Source organism: Ochotona curzoniae, unplaced genomic scaffold, assembly GCF_017591425.1.
Source record: "Ochotona curzoniae isolate NIBS_2020 unplaced genomic scaffold, NIBS_Ocur_1.0 contig_1031, whole genome shotgun sequence".
NCBI classification, from domain to species: Eukaryota; Metazoa; Chordata; class Mammalia; order Lagomorpha; family Ochotonidae; genus Ochotona; species Ochotona curzoniae.
Window position 1 is genome coordinate 56,401 of NW_024464927.1, and position 15,449 is coordinate 71,849.

A 15,449-nucleotide genomic window follows, 5' to 3' on the forward strand; every position below is an offset into this window, starting at 1 on the left:
AGCCTTGGTGTATCTTTCTCTCATAAACCCTGCAAACAGTCCTGCATGAAGAAGACTGAGGCTCACGGGTCCAACAGAGCAGGGGTCACCCTAACATCACAGCTCACACAGCTGCTGCAAATCTCAGTGCAAGGAACCTAGAAGTAGGGGTGCCTGCCCTTTTCTACTCTGGGATCATCCCCTGTGCCCTTTGCCACTTCCACTGACCACTCAAAGCATCACTCATTGCTGCTGAAACATGTACATACTGATACTCAGGGGTCCTTTGTGTTGTACAATTTTACCTCTGAGACCCAAAGCTGTTTTTTGAGTAGGGACACCAAGGGAGAGTTTTTAGAGTAGGGTCTGAGCACACATTAGAGTGTGTCCATGTTCTGGACAATGCACATTTGGGAGGGAAGATGTGCAGTCACGCTTGATACTGCACCTAGCTTACTCCCAACCACAGAACAGCAAAGGGCCAGCATGGACTGGAGGTGTGGTGCAGCCATTTAAGCCACCATCTGTGATGTTTGAACCCCATATGAGCAGGAGTTCATGTCCTGGCTGCTCCACTTGCCATCCGGCTCCCTGCTCATGTGCCTGGGAAAGCAGCAGAGCACAGCACAACACCTTAGGATCTTGCAGCCATGGGGGAGTCCCGCCTGGCGTTCCAAGCTCTTAGCTTTGTCCCAGCTCAGCCATTTGGGGAGTGTTCCTTCAAAGAAGTAATCATAAAAAAGGTGGGGGGGAGGGTAGGTTTTGGCCCAAGTTTCCATGTTTTCACTAAACCAGTATTTGGACTTGCTAGGGATCCTCCCATGGTTTCTGTGCCTCACTCAGGCCCACCTTTGGTCCTAAGAGATTTAGCCTTTCCAACAGAAGTTGGTAAGTTCTTTGTTTATTTGTTTGTTTTAATTGGAAAGGCATATCTAGAGAGAAGAGATACAGAGAACCATCTTTCATCTGCTGGTTCACTCCCCAAATGGCCACAATGGCTGAAGCTGACCTGATCCAAAGCCAGTAGCTTCTTCTGTGTCTCCCATGCAGATGCACGGTCCCAAGGCTTTGAGTCATCCTTTACTTTTTTCCCAGGCCACAAGCAGGGAGCCAGATGGGAAGCAGAGCAGCCAGCATACAAACCAGCACCCATAGACAATCCTAGTGGATGCAAGGTGAGGATTTAACCTCTAGGGTTTTGCATCAGGCCCAGAAGCTGGCAAGTTTCCCTGCCCCTGCAAGGATTCCTCTTGCCTGCAGCTCCAGGCTGGGGATTCAGTACCCACAGACTGTCTCTGTCCCCCTGCTCCCATCTCACCACATGGCCCATGCAGAGTGCCTGGGAATACTTCCTGTTCTGTTGCAGCACCACATCTTTCTCTCAGATCCATTTACTCAGAAAGCATCTGGGGAACCTGCCTCTCCCAATCAGCATTAGTGACTTCGGGCGTCTGTGAGCTCACCCTAGTCCTGGAGTCAGTGCTGATCTCAGTTGTGTTTGCTGGAAGCCTCTATGCCAGGGCCACCTGCTATACCAGCAGGAACTGTCCACAATACCTGAGAAGCTCCTCACTCCAAAACTTCCCTCAGGAAATCACTGGAGACCTGTATGTATCACAGGGTTCCCAGCAACTACACTGGCCCACAGCATCACCCCAGATGAGCATAATAACACTTGAGGAAATCAAGACGTGAGGAGAAACAGATGAAATGCCTGCTGAAGAATTCAAAGGGGAGGCTGATGCTGTGATACAACGCGTTAATCCACTGTGTGTGACACTGGCATTGGGGGGTAGGGGTCTGGAGGAAGATCCTGACTGTGCAGGCTCAGCCCTGACTGCCATGGCCATCTGGGGAATCAATCAGTGAGTGGAAGATCTCAGTATTCGTTCTCTCTGTCTCACTCTCTTTCAAATAAATTAATGACTCCTCAGAAAAAAGTCAAAGGAATCATTATATGGCTATTCCAACAGACAGAAGAGAATACCAGTACACAGTTAAACAAAATTAGGAATCAGTATATGGTTTGAATAAGAAATTCAGCAAAGAGAATGAGACTGAAAAGGAATGAATAGAAATAATAGGAATGGAAGAACTCAATAAGTCAAATTAAAAAATACAAATGTTGGGGCTGGTATTCTAGCACCAAGGATCAGGCTGTCACTTGCAATGTAGGCATCCCATACGGGCACCAGGTCAAGTCTTGGCTACCTAGCCTATGTACTTTGCAAACCAATGGAAGATGACCTGGGAGATCCAAAGGAAACTCCTTGCTCTTGGCTCTGGTCTAGCTGAGCCCTGCCATTGTGGACATATGGGAAATGAATCAACATATAGGAGACATCTTTCTCTCTCAGCCTGCCCCTCTCTGTGTAATTTTTCAAATAAAATAAACAAATTTTTAAGAAAAATAAGTGAGGGAACCGCACAGTGTATAAATGTCTTCAGATCAAGCAGAAGAAAGAACAGCTGATCTTGAAGGTATCTTTTGAAATATTGGTTAGAAAAAAAGAAAGAAAGAATGCAACAGTGCTCGATATCTCTTGACTATAATACACAAATCAATATTTAAATTTTGGATTTCTGACCCCCAACACAAAACAAACAAACAAAAAAAGAGTGGCTCAGAAAACCTAGTCGGGTGCTGGTGTGGTGGCCAAGTAGGTTAAGCTACATGTGACACATCCAATACAGGAGCTGATTCAACTCCTATCTACTCCACTTTTAGTTCTGTTCCACTTATGTGGAAAATCTAGATGGAGTTCCAGGTTCTGGCTTTTACTGTGGCAATTTGGGGAGCAAACAAGTTTGTGGAACCTCTCTCTGTCTCTTCCTTTCAAACCAACAAATAAAATCTTTAAATTGAAAGAACCTATTCAATGAAACAACAGAGGAAAGCTTCAACTTGGAATATATGGAAACCCACATATATGAAGGTGACAGAATCTCAAATGAACAGAAAAAACCCTTATTTAATACATTATAATCAAACTTTCAAATGCACAGCACATGGAATTATAAATTGTGTGATTTTTAAATGAACTCATTAGACTGGCAGCAGATTTCTCAACAGAAAACTTAAAGACCAGGAAAGAATGCAGAAATAAAATCCATATTTTGAAATTAAAAAAATTAAAACCTGCACTCAAGACTTGACCTGCCAGGAGAGAAGAAGAATGGAGAGAAAATCTGTTTTGAAATTAAAAAAATTAAAACCTATCAACCAAAAATACGTTTCCAGTGAAGTTTTGTTTCATGAATGAAGTGAAATACTTTATAAAACAAACACAATATAAAGATTTTTTTATCACTATCCAATCAGAATTACAAAGGATAATTAAGGAAATATTGTATACAAAAGCAAACAGACGGGCCCAGCAGTGTGGCCTAGTGGCTAAAGACCTCACCTTGTACACGCTGGGATCCCATATGGGCGCCAGTTCTAATCCTGGCAGCTCCACTTTCCAACCAGCTCCCTGCTTGTGGCCTGGGAAAGCAACTGAGGACAGCACAAGACTTGGGACTCTGCACCCACGTGGGATACCCGGAAGAAGTTCCTGGATCCTGGCTTTGGATCAGCATAGCACTGGCCGTTGTGCTCACTTGGGGAGTGAATTATCAGACAGAAGATCTTCCTCTCTGTCTCTCCTCCTCTCTGTATATCTGACTTTCCAATAAATGAATCTTTAAAAAAAAAATAAAGCAAACAGGCTACTTTCATTGTGAAAATGTGACTTCTACAGGAAAACAACAACAAACATTTGAAAAAACAAGAAATTAAGAAAAAAAACCAGGACCAACTCATTACCAAGTAATTGTACACTGGATGCAAATGGACTCAATTCTGAGAAACACAGATTAGATGAATGAATTTTAAAAAATAATAAAAGGACCCAGTAATATGCAAAGGCTGCCTACAAGAAACAAACTTCATCAGTTAAAATAGAGTGCAAGTGAAAGAATGCGAAAAGTTAATAAGCCCAGCATGGTAGCCTAGTAGCTAAAGTCCTTACTTTGCATGCACCTGGATCCCACATGGGTGCTGGTTCATATCCTGGGTGTTCCACTTCCTATTAAGCGGCTTGTAGTTGAGGATGGCCAACTGTCGCCACTTGGGGATGGAAGATCTTTGTCTCTCCTTCTCTTTGTAAATCTGACTTTCCAATAAAAAGCAAAAATCTTTTTTGTTTTGATTTCTTCATTTGTATTGCAAAGTCATATATAGAGAGAGGAGAAGAAGCAGAGAGGAAGATCTTCTGTCCGATGATTCACTGCCCAAGTGATCACAATGGCTGTAGCTGTGCCAACTCGAAGCCAGGAGCCAGAAATTTCCTCCAGGTCTCCGATGGGGGTGTAGGTTCCAGAGGCGTTGAGCCATCCTCAACTGCTTTCCCAGGCTACAAGAAGGGAGCTGGTTGGGAAGTGCAGCAGCCAGGATTAGAACTGGTGCCCATGTGCGATCCAGACGTGTTAAAGGTGAGGAATTTAGCTGTTTTGAAACCATGACTGGCCCAAAAGTAAATACATCCTAAAAAAAAAAAAAAGATACTCCATGTTAATGGAAATTGAAAGTGAGCAGGGATTCACCAGGCTTATAGTAGATAAAATAAACTTTAAGACAAAAATTGTTAAAAGAGACCATGATCCTACATAATGGTAAAGAGATCAGTTTAACAGACAATATGACCATTGAAAATACATACACAGCTAATGCAAGAGCACCATTGTAGAAACACAAGTTTAGTAGATCCTAAAGGAGACATAGCAGTAATAATAATGGGCTAATTCAAACACCACTTTCATCTATGAACAATTCAACAAGACAAAAAAGTAAAAAAAGAAATAGCAAACTCAATACACACATGGACCAAGTGGACCCAATACACTAGTACACATTCCCACCTCACACTTGTAGAATGCACATCCTTTTCATCAGCACATAGAACAACAGGACTGATCATACAGTAGAAAATAAAACAATTCTAAAGAAATTAAAAAAGACTGGCTCCTGTCTTAGGTCTGGCCAGACTCAGGTTTTGCAGCCATTGGGAGAGTTAACAAGTAGATGGGATGGAAGATCTCTTCATCTTGGCCACTCTCTCTGTCACTCTTCATTTCAAATACATACAATTAATCTTTTTTTAAAAAGTCACTTGAATGAGACACAAAAGCGAAAACAATGGTTGCTACAGAAATAGAATCAGTCAGAACTTTATGAACATATACCCACAAATCAGGAAATTTGGAAGAAACTGATAAATCTACAGGAACATGTAATTTGCCTAAATTGAGTCACAAACACAGAGAACACTTGAACAAATAACTGGTAATGCAATAGCTCAGGACCAAATGCCTTCACTGATGACTTCTCCCAAACCTCCAAGAAACAGCTAATACCAGTTCTTGTCAAACTGTTTTGAATTACTCCAGTAGTATTTTGATAGGCCAACAGGCTCTTTCTTGGCTGAGAAAGAACTTGATGAGAACAATCCCAGTCACAGTAGCTACAGAAATACACACAGGGGCGGGAGCAGTGAAGCAGGCTGATCCTCTGCTGCAGCACTGGCATCCCATATGGGCACTGGCTCATGTCCTGGCTGCTTCACTTCCCAACCCAGTGACGGGGAAAGCAGTGGAGAATGGCCCAAGTCCTTGGGAACCTGCACCCATGTGGGAGACAAGGAAGACGTTCCTAGCTTCCAGCTTCACAATGGCTCAGCTCTGGCCACTGCAGCCATTTGGGAAGTGAACCAGACTATGGGAACTCAATGTAACTCAGCCATTCCATGAGTTGAAAGACTCTTGTAAGGAGATTTGAAAAAGATATTCATGTTTTCTTATCATATCCCTTTGAGATAAAACAAACAAACAAAACACACACAAACTATTGCATTATTTTCACTTTAAAAGCAAGAAAAACTAGGACTCAAGAAGCTCAGCAAAGGTACACTCAGCTTGGGTAAGAAAGCTGAAGGCATATGTACAAGGTCTCCTCATTTGGGCATGTATCTATGTGCACTCAGACACTAATGATGTGGTATAACATTCTGTCTACATCAAGTGGGTCAAGTTGCTACATTGTTACTAATTTTCCCATCTGTTCTACTTACTGAAAAAGACACCTATATCTCTTCAATGGGGATTGTAGATGTGCCCATTTCTGCTTTTAGATCTGCCCTTTCATACAGTTTACGTCTTTGAATATAAGTTCAATCTGCAAAGGATGGAAACATGCTCAGATCTTTTTTCCTGCAATCTCTAAAATAAACCTGGAGAAACCCAATCTGGTCTCAGCAATCCTGGCCCAGTCCCTTCCCATTTCACCACCCCTGGGGTGTGGTGGGATTGCCAACACTGGCCTAGAGGCCCTCACTGGACACTCCTTCCTGGGATGGGCCAAGTGCACAGGTGCATCTGGCAAAGCCAATGGCTCCTCACCACACTCCTCCCACTACCTTTCCACCACAATTCTTCACCTGAGGGCAGCTTACCTGTATGCCTGACAGCCCGAAGTCCTGTCGAGTGAAGAAAATGGCATGATCGTGGTACTTGTCGTGGTCTGTGTCTGGCTTCTGCTGCAGGCAAGCCCAGTGGCAGACGTTCTCCAGGCTCTGGGAAGGGTTCCTGATCTCGATGAGGCTCAAGGACTGCAGGGAAAAGGGGGGTTCTGAGGAGAGGCTTGGCATGGCCTCTCCAACTGGGGTTGGAGAGACATGGCCCTCAGTGCCCTGGCTAGGCCAGCTCAGGATGGGACTCCTGCTGCTCTCCATACTTCTGAATAAGGAGGGGTTTCCTAGCACCTTCACAGGAAGTCCCTGCTGGGTTCTCAGGGAAGACACTGAGCCCAAACTCCTAAGCTGTCTCACACAGTCCCTTCACCTTCCTCCAGGTGCAGGAGGGCCATTGTATCAGAGCCCTGTACTGAGTGGGGCCTGGGCAGGATGTAGGTGCAGGACCCAGGATGTAGGTGCAGGGGAGACTGGAAGGCCCAGTCAGACCTGCAAGCCCAGAGGAAGGGGGCGAAGGCCTTGCCTTTCTCCCATTTGAAGGCATTTACAAGGCACAAAACAAACATGGTAAAAGGAGCTATAAGTGACAGAACCATGGGCCATGTAAGGGACAGGGCCATAAGCCACTGATCCCACAGGGACACAAGGACAAGAACGCCCCTGAGACAGTCCCACCCCAGCTGGCTGATGTCAGCCACAGGACTCCTCCCCAATCCCTAGGCCTGTGCACCTGCTATGCACAGTGGAACTCTGGCCCACACTCTCATTCAGCCCCCACTCACTTGAATGACAGGCAGCTGAAGCTCATAGAAGTCGCTTGTTCCAAGGCACACAGACAGGGAGAAACTAAACTCAAAACCTGGATGCCAGAAACCCAACTCTCACTCTGTCCACTGTCTGAAACACTCTCTCTAAATAAAGCACGTGGGCCTGGCCTGGTAGCCTACCAACTAAAGTCCTTGCTTTGCACGCACTGGGATCCCACATGGGCACCAATTCGTGTCCCGGCAGCCCCACTTCCCCTCCAGCTCCCTGCTTGTGGCCTGGGAAAGCAGTCAAGGACAGCCCAGAGCCTTCAGATCCTGCACCCACGTGGGAGGCCAGTAAGCAGCTCTGGGCACCTGGATTTGTATCAGCTAAGCCTTGGTCATAGCGGCCCCTTTGATGGTGAATCAGTGGATAGATCTCCTCGCTGTATGTCTCACTTTCCAAAAAAAGAAAGAAATCTTTAAATAAATGTATAAATAAAGTGTGTGCCAAGCTGTCTCAGCAAGGGGTGGGGCTGCTTCTCTATCACAAGTATTTTGGTTTCTGCTCTCACCGCCTGCAACCATCAGCAAAGCGGCTGCTCAGAGACAGCGAGGCATCCCTCCCAAAGTCCTCATGTGAGTGTTCCTCCTTAAACATCTGTCCCTGCAGTAGAACTGTGCATTCCCGAGGAGATAGGCAGGCAGGTGTTCTCCTGACTCTCTTGCGTGACTATCAGTGTTCATGGAATAGCACCAGAAGACCAGCTTAGGAGGCAGCAGTTAGCCTATCCTGGGGGAGTGCCAGGATTTCACTCCAGCTTCCTGCCAGTGCCACCCCAGTGGGAGCAGGTGGGTGGCTGCTGCCTCCCGTGGGGGAGCCCTGGATTGCATTCCAGCTCCTGGCTTCCACCTCAGCCCAGCCCTGGCCATGGCTGGCATTGAAAGATGAATCAGCTTGTCTCTCTCCCTCTCAAACAAGCAGTAATAGTATTGCTAAAGATAAGTTTATTTCAGTGCCAAAAAACTTTTGAGGTCCATACATATGAAAAATTTTCACAAAACTGCAGGAATCTCATTTTTGCTACAAAATAAACTAGTGTTTAGAGAGGCAGAGACAGAAAGAGACAGACACAGGAACATAGAGTGTTCTTCCTGCGGGTTCACTCCCCAAATGGCAGGAGTGAGACCCCAGCTGGGTCTCCCACATGGATGGCATGGTCCCAAGCAGGGGAGCTGTGCCCTGCTAACTCCCTGGGTCCTCAATGGGAGGAAGCTGTAGCTGGGAGCCAGACGAGGAAAGCAAATCTAGGTGCCCCGATACAGGTCACAGGTGTCTTAATCACTAGGCCAGATGCCTGCTCCGGAAAATCTTTTAACTCCATTGGATTACGCATTTTTTTTTAAAGCCTGCTTTTATATCAGCACAAAACACAGCCCACCCTCCACACCTGCAGTTCATCATCCTCAGATTAAGCCAGGTGCAAACTGAAAATAGTTCCATCTGTACATGATGGGGGCGGGACAGGGGAGCGAGGCAGGTAAGTCCAATCTTGAAATAGGCCCCAGAGCAAGGGAGGGCCAAGCCTGCCCTGTTTCTAATATCCCTCTGGCCTCTTATGAGAACTGGCAGCATCCCATGACAATCTACCAAATCCCTTCTGTGGGCCACCCCTGAGAACCGAAGGGCCATCACCACATCCTGAGACTCCCAACATCCAACTCTTGGGCGACAACCACATCCAAACAGCAGCAGCATCCAGGACAGACTGGCAGTGCCTAGGTCAGAGGGAAATTCATTCCCGGAATCCTCACCCAAGTACCTGCATGCAGCCAAGCCTGAAGCCTGCCCAGCATGCCGCTGCTGCGGGACACAGGTCAGCATCCAGACTCACACACATGGCCATGAGCAGGACCCAGGGCTCCTTGCCAGATCAGGCAAGTGGGGCTGTCCCATGCGGCCATCTGCTTCCCAACTCAATAGACCAGGGAAACAGTGAGAGGTCACACATTCAAGACAAAACCACTGTCTGTGTAATCTAATCACAGCAGGTCCAAGCCCAAGGGTGGGACTTGGCCAGGCCACGAGCACCCAAAAGTAGGGTTACCAAGACTGCCTTAGAGACTGCCTGCTTCTGACAGGTCTCATTCTAGAAGTTCCTGGGACTAGCACAGGGGTACACTGTGTTAATGCATGATTTGCAAATGTTGGCATCCTATAGAGCAGCTCAAGACCCAACTGCTCCACTTCTGATCCAGCTCCATGCTAATGTGTGGGGAAAGCAGGGGAAGATGGCCTGAGTACTTGGGCCCCTGGCAATCACCCACATTGGAAACCCAGATGAAATCCCAGGCTTGCATTTGGTTTGGCCTAGCCTCAGTCATTGCAACCATTTGGGGAGGGAGCCAGCAAATTGAGGATTTCTCCCAGTCTGTTTTATAACTCTACCTTTCAAATAACTACACTAAATATTTAGAGAAATCTCTTTGTGGTAAAAAAAAATTTCTCTTGTAACAAGAGTTGGTTGTGAGCTGTTTTGTTATTCCTTGCAGGTATTCCTTGCAGTTATTCCTTGCAGAGCCATGTACTTCCTCCTTTGTGGGGACCAGGGTTCCCCAGCCAAGGGACCAGCTGTGAAGTCCCACTCCAAGAGAGGACAGCTCTGGCTACACACTCCAACATCAGGACCAACAGGCAGGGGACACGGACAAAGGCAGAGTCAGGCACAAGGGGGTGATGCCAGCAGGCTAGGGCCAAGCAGAAGCTTCACCCACTGTGGATGGGCTTCCTGTGGACCTGAGAAGAAGCTGCCAGCTGAATGTGAGAGGAAGGAAGCCCTATACCTGCTCAGCTGTGCTGGCAGAGCCCTGAGGAGTCCTCCTCGTGGGATAAGGAAGGGCAGCACCAGGCAGCAGTGAGGGCTGTAGCAAGCCATGGACGCTGTCAGTGTCTACCATCATTCTGTACAGTGGTAAGTCTGTTCTGCATAGCTCAGATGAGGCTCCCTGCCTCCTACATGTCTCCTAGCACCTCCTCCCTGGAGACCAAGGTCACCTCACAGGAAACTGGAGAACAAGGCCAGCAACACCCCATCAGCAACCACAGAGGGCAGATCAAGCCAGTCGTTAACTCTGGATCTATACTAACCATCCTACTCAACAGCAAATGTTGGCTCTGACCAAAATTTATTCTGTGGACAGAACAAAATCCACAGCTGGCCCTGACCCTGCCTGTATCCTCCATCCTCCTCGAAGCTGTGTTTCAGCTGTTTGCTCCAGCATCACAGTGCAACAGGGTACAGGTTCCAGAAACCCCTGCAGATACAACAATCGACAATGTTCAAGTCCCTCATTAGAAATGTTGCTTTTGCTGCCAGTGTCATGGCAAAGTGGGTAAAATTACCTCCAGTGCTGTGGGATCCATATGGAAGGCGGTAAATGTCCTAGCTGCCCACCTATGTTTTAGCTTCCTGGTAATGGCACCAGGAGAACCAATAGAGGATGACCCAAGTGCTTAGGCCCCAGCACCCATGGGGGGGAAACCCAGAGAAAGCTCTTGACTTCAGGCTAGCACAGAGCTGGCTCTTGGGGACACCTGAGGGACCAATGAAGAAAGAGCTCTCTCTCTCTCTCTCTTTGGAACTCTGGTTTTCAAGAGTTGCTTAGTGAACCCGAGCTGTGAGTGGTTCCAATGGAGCAGTGACGGCGTGGCAGCATTACTGAGGAGAAGGTGCAGGATGAGGGTGGGTGATCGGTAAGGATGGTGCTGGAGCCACAGCACCTAGGGGCCACTGTCATGGGGTCGTCTTTGCTATAGAGATCCCTAGATTGGTAAGAGGCTGGCAGCTTTGCTTTGGGCAGCTCTCCCAACGCGGGTCAGGTCTGGGAGCAGGTCAGGCTGGGCCAGTTCATAGCACCCACTAGGAGATGTAAGAACCAGGATGGGGTACAGGACAGGCTGAGTTGGGTCACAACACAAGCCAGTTCCCTTTAGTGCCAGAACTAGGGGCAGGCCAGGTCAAGCCAGGATACATGGCAGGCCACTCCAAGCTTAGCCACAGCACCCACCACCACATGTAAGACCTTGGGTGGTGGGGGAAAATCCCAGGAGGGGTACTGTAGGGGCTCCCCTGCCTTGCCAGTGTACCCACTGCTGAGCAGGAGACCTAGGACATGGGGCTGACCAGACTTGGCAGGGCTACAACACTTGTTGGCCTGCATTGAGCTGGGTTAGCAGGAGTCAGACTGGGTCAACTGGCTATATCCACTGGGGCATGCATGAGCCAGAGTAAGTGCAGGCTGCTCAGGCTTTGCTGCAGCATCAGTTGGCATGCTGGGAATGGGAACAAATCCTGTGAGACTACACTACAGAACCACCTCGAAAGTATAAGATCTGGGGTTGGAAGCAGGCCTAATTGGGACACTTGGATACCCCTCTATTGGGGTACAGCTCCCACCAGTGAACATAAGAACCAGGACTGAGGCAGGCCTTGCTGGACAGGTGGTTGTACCTATCAGCATAAGTATGGGTGGGACATGGTACCGGTCAAGTGAACTAGGCTGCAGCTCGCACTCATGTGTACAAAAGTCAAATGGGATGCGGGATAGACTAGACAGTCTGCTGCACATGCTGGCAAGCACAGGAACTAGGTTTGGGGGTGGACCTGGTGCAGTTATTGGGGGTTGCTCTGACTAGGCTACAGTTCCCACTGATTTACATGAGGGCCAAGCGTGTGGTGCACAGGGATGGGCTGGGCCACAGTATCCATTGGTTTGTGTAAGAGATGGGCTGCGGACAGAACTGACTCAGAAACTGCAACCACCAGGGGCGGGGGGGAGGGGGAAGCAGTGCTGAGGTGGGTGAACAACTGAGCCAGACTCCACACTGGCTGACACACAAGACTCAGGTCTGGGCTTACCACAGATAAGGTTTCTTTGGGGACTTCCTCCCCATACTCCCAGACTGGACCACTGGACTCAAAACACCAAGCACAGGCAAAATCACAGCATCTGTGGTCTGACCGTGGAATGCATGTGTTAGAACTGGGGCCCCACACTTGCTAATGGCAGTGCAGTGGATGACATGCCTAGAAGCACATGATAGACATGACAGCTAACTGAAATCCTTCAGAGGACATCTCGTACCATGGCAGAGGATGGAAGACAGAATAATTTGGACAACTAACCTGACCAAGCTTTGACAGCAAGTATCTGGGCCAATTGAGTCTCTAAGGTGAACTATTTCAGCCAGCAGACCTTGGAAGGATTTCCTCAACCTTGGAGCAATGAAGTCAACAACATCTCAGAAGTGTCGAAAATCACTTGAGCAGTACCCTTGGAACATGCTCCACATCAGGGACCCTGGGATGACATCAAGTGGCCGTCCTGCATCCCCAGGGTGCTGATGCAGTTGGGCTGCTAGAAGTGGCCCTCCTCCCTTCTTTACCATTTTACCCAGGTACAGGAAGAAAATGAAACAAGAGAGAAAGAAAGAGAGAGAGAGAGAGGGAGGGAGGGAGGGAAGGAAGGCAAAGAAAGAGAGAGAGAGAAAGAGAGAGAGAGAAAGAAAAGAAAAGAAAGAAAGAAAGAAAGAAAGAAAGAAAGAAAGAAAGAAAGAAAGAAAGAAAGAAAAAGAAAGGAATGAATAAAGAAAGAAGAGAAAGGAAGGAAGAAAGCAAGGAAGGAAAGGAGGTGGGAGGGAAATTTGTAAACAATTGTCTCATGCACTTTCCCCTGTTCCTTTGACACACCACAATCAGTGTTCCATTGGAAGACAAGAAGAGCAGAACCGTTGATTGCTAGGTCACCTTCATATGCTTGCAACAGCTAGGAATGGGCCAATGACACATCCAGGAGGCAGAAAAACAACAGATTTCTCTTGAAGGTGGCAAGAAGCCAAGTATCATCACTCTCTCCCAGGGTCTGCACTGGCAACAAATCTGACTCAAGAGATGAAGCCAGCAAGCAAACAGTCACTCTGATGTTGGAAGGAGGTCACTATGTTAGCCACTATGTTAAGTGTTAGCTCCCTAAATCACATTTTTTTTTAATAGTGATGTTTACAGGGTTGATTGGGGGTGGGAAGGATTGAGGGTTAGGGGAAAGTGGGTGAGATCATTGTTTGCAAGTTTCCTTTTCTTCCTCCTGTCTCTGGGGGCAAGGGAGGAGATGAGAAGAGAAGCTGCACTCAGCCTTCCAATTGCCTCAGTACCTGGGGTGGGGAATGGCCACCCAATATCATACCAGGGTCCCAATGGGAAGCATGCTCTGCAGGTTCTGCTCAAGTAACTTTAATAGTTCTGAAATGCTGTTAGTTTTGTTGCTTCAAGGATGGGAAAATCTGTCCATCCAAGGACCATTGGCTGACACACTCCACCTTAGAGTTTCCATTCTCCCAGATATATGCTGTCAACACTTGGCTGGGCTAGTTGTACAGTTTGTTTTGCCCTCCTTCCTCTGCTATGGTAGCAGATGTCCACTGCACTTCCCAGTGGACTGTCATATCCTCCATGTGCATCTGGGTATGCCATCCACTGCTCTGGCTTAGCTACAGAGGAGGCCCAGTACTGATACCTGCACTCCAGTCAGTCCACTGGCCCTGTGCTTCAGCCATGGTTGGAATCCTGGTCCCGTCTGCCACACATCCCATTCAGCTGTCATATATGTCAATAGGTGTTTTAGCCTAGCTCAACCCAACCAGCCTTGTTATCCAGATCACACTCATCCCAGTAGATTGCACTGCTTGGCCAACCAGTCTCACCCGCAGCCCTGCTTCTCATACTTACCTGTGGGAGCCCACAGTTTCCCTACTGGGCGATCTTGTGCCCTCCTGGTGGTTCTGCAGTCTAGCTTGACAGGAGCTGTGCCTGGTCCCAGCATTTGCCAGTCCTGACGCTGTGGCAAAGCTTGGGCAGCCTGCACTTGCCCTAGCTCATGCATGCACAGTGGTTATAGCCACTTGGCCTTGCTGGCTTTCCCAGCTCACATGCAGCCTTATGGGTATTGTAGCTCTGCCAAGCCTGGTCTGCCCTCAGTCCCAGTTCTCACTGTCACCAACAGGAACCCATGCGGACCTCGTAAAAAGCTCCCTCGGGACTCACATGTACTGGTGAGGGCTATAGCCTGGTCTGGAAAGCTGTGCCTCACCTTGGCATTTGTTGGATGGTATTGTAGCCTGGCCTGGCAGGGTGTGTACCCAATTACAGCTCATGCTGGTACTGTAGCCTAGCCTAGCCTAGCTAGCCCCGAGTTGCAGCCCTAAAGGTGAACTGGCTGGTGTTGTGGCCCAACTCAGCCTGTCCTGCACCCTGTCCTGGTTCTCAGATCTGCCAGTGGCTGCCAAGAACGGGTCCAGCCTGGCCTGCCCCCATATCTGAGCCACAGGTATACTGGTGGGCACTGTAATCAGGCCTGGGCTGGGCTGCTCCCTGCCCTGGTTCTTGTGCTTACCTGCAGGGACTGTGTCCTGATGGAGGTGTTCCCCAAGCTCCTCTATCAGGTCTCCTCCGAGTTCTTTCAGAAAAGCAGAAATTACACCATCACACGTGTGTTCTCAAGTAGTCGGAGGTGTCCTGGCTTGAAGAAAAGATGAGAGTTGCAGTTAGATGATGATACATTAGGAGACCTTAAACCAACCTGAAACAGGAAAAAGTTGACATAGTGGCAGACTACCCATACTTCATGTATGATTAGATGAGAGCATGATATGCAACAGAGAAGTAAGGATAAGTTGACTTGAATTTGAAAAAGAAAATCTCAAGGAGTTACTTTGGGATGAAACCATCATCCTCACTGCTAACACTCTCCTTAGGGATCCACACAAATGAATCATTGCAACTAAGGAAATCCAAATGCATGGAGTTATCTTAATGCATCAATCAACAACATCCTCAGTTAAGATGAATTTAAACAAACAAACAAAAAATCTTCCCAAAGCAGCTGGAAGACGGCCCCAGTGCTTGGGCCCTACCACCCTCAAGGCAGACCCTGATGAAGTTCCTGACTTGGGCCTGGTCCAGCCCTGGTCTTTGAGCCATTCGGGAACCACAGGGCAGCTGGGACTGAACCCCCTGCACAAACCAGGGATGCTGGTGTCCCAGGGGAGCTGCTCCAAAAGCCAGGCCACTTCACCCTGTCCCTTTCTTGTGTGTCTGCACTCTCTAGGCGAAGTTGCTAGTTGCCGGCCTGCTGTTTGTGGTCCTTAATGGCTGATAAA

At 48.0% G+C, this 15,449-nt stretch overlaps 1 protein-coding gene and 2 long non-coding RNA genes across 4 annotated transcripts in view; 1 reads left to right on the top strand and 2 right to left on the bottom strand.

Moving 5' to 3' along the window:
- The window catches only part of LOC121164542, a 104,736-nt gene that overhangs the window by 55,736 nt on the left and 33,551 nt on the right, over window positions 1-15,449 (top strand). The gene's annotated exons all lie outside the window — the stretch shown is intronic.
- LOC121164484 (MRN complex-interacting protein-like) overlaps window positions 1-15,449 on the bottom strand; it is an 813,414-nt gene that overhangs the window by 17,099 nt on the left and 780,866 nt on the right. The window lies entirely within an intron of this gene.
- LOC121164547 overlaps window positions 1-15,449 on the bottom strand; it is a 46,046-nt gene that overhangs the window by 15,722 nt on the left and 14,875 nt on the right. The window contains exon 3 of the long non-coding RNA XR_005885124.1: window positions 6,090-6,626. This is a non-coding gene — a long non-coding RNA (uncharacterized LOC121164547). The remainder of the gene's footprint in view (window positions 1-6,089; window positions 6,627-15,449) is intronic.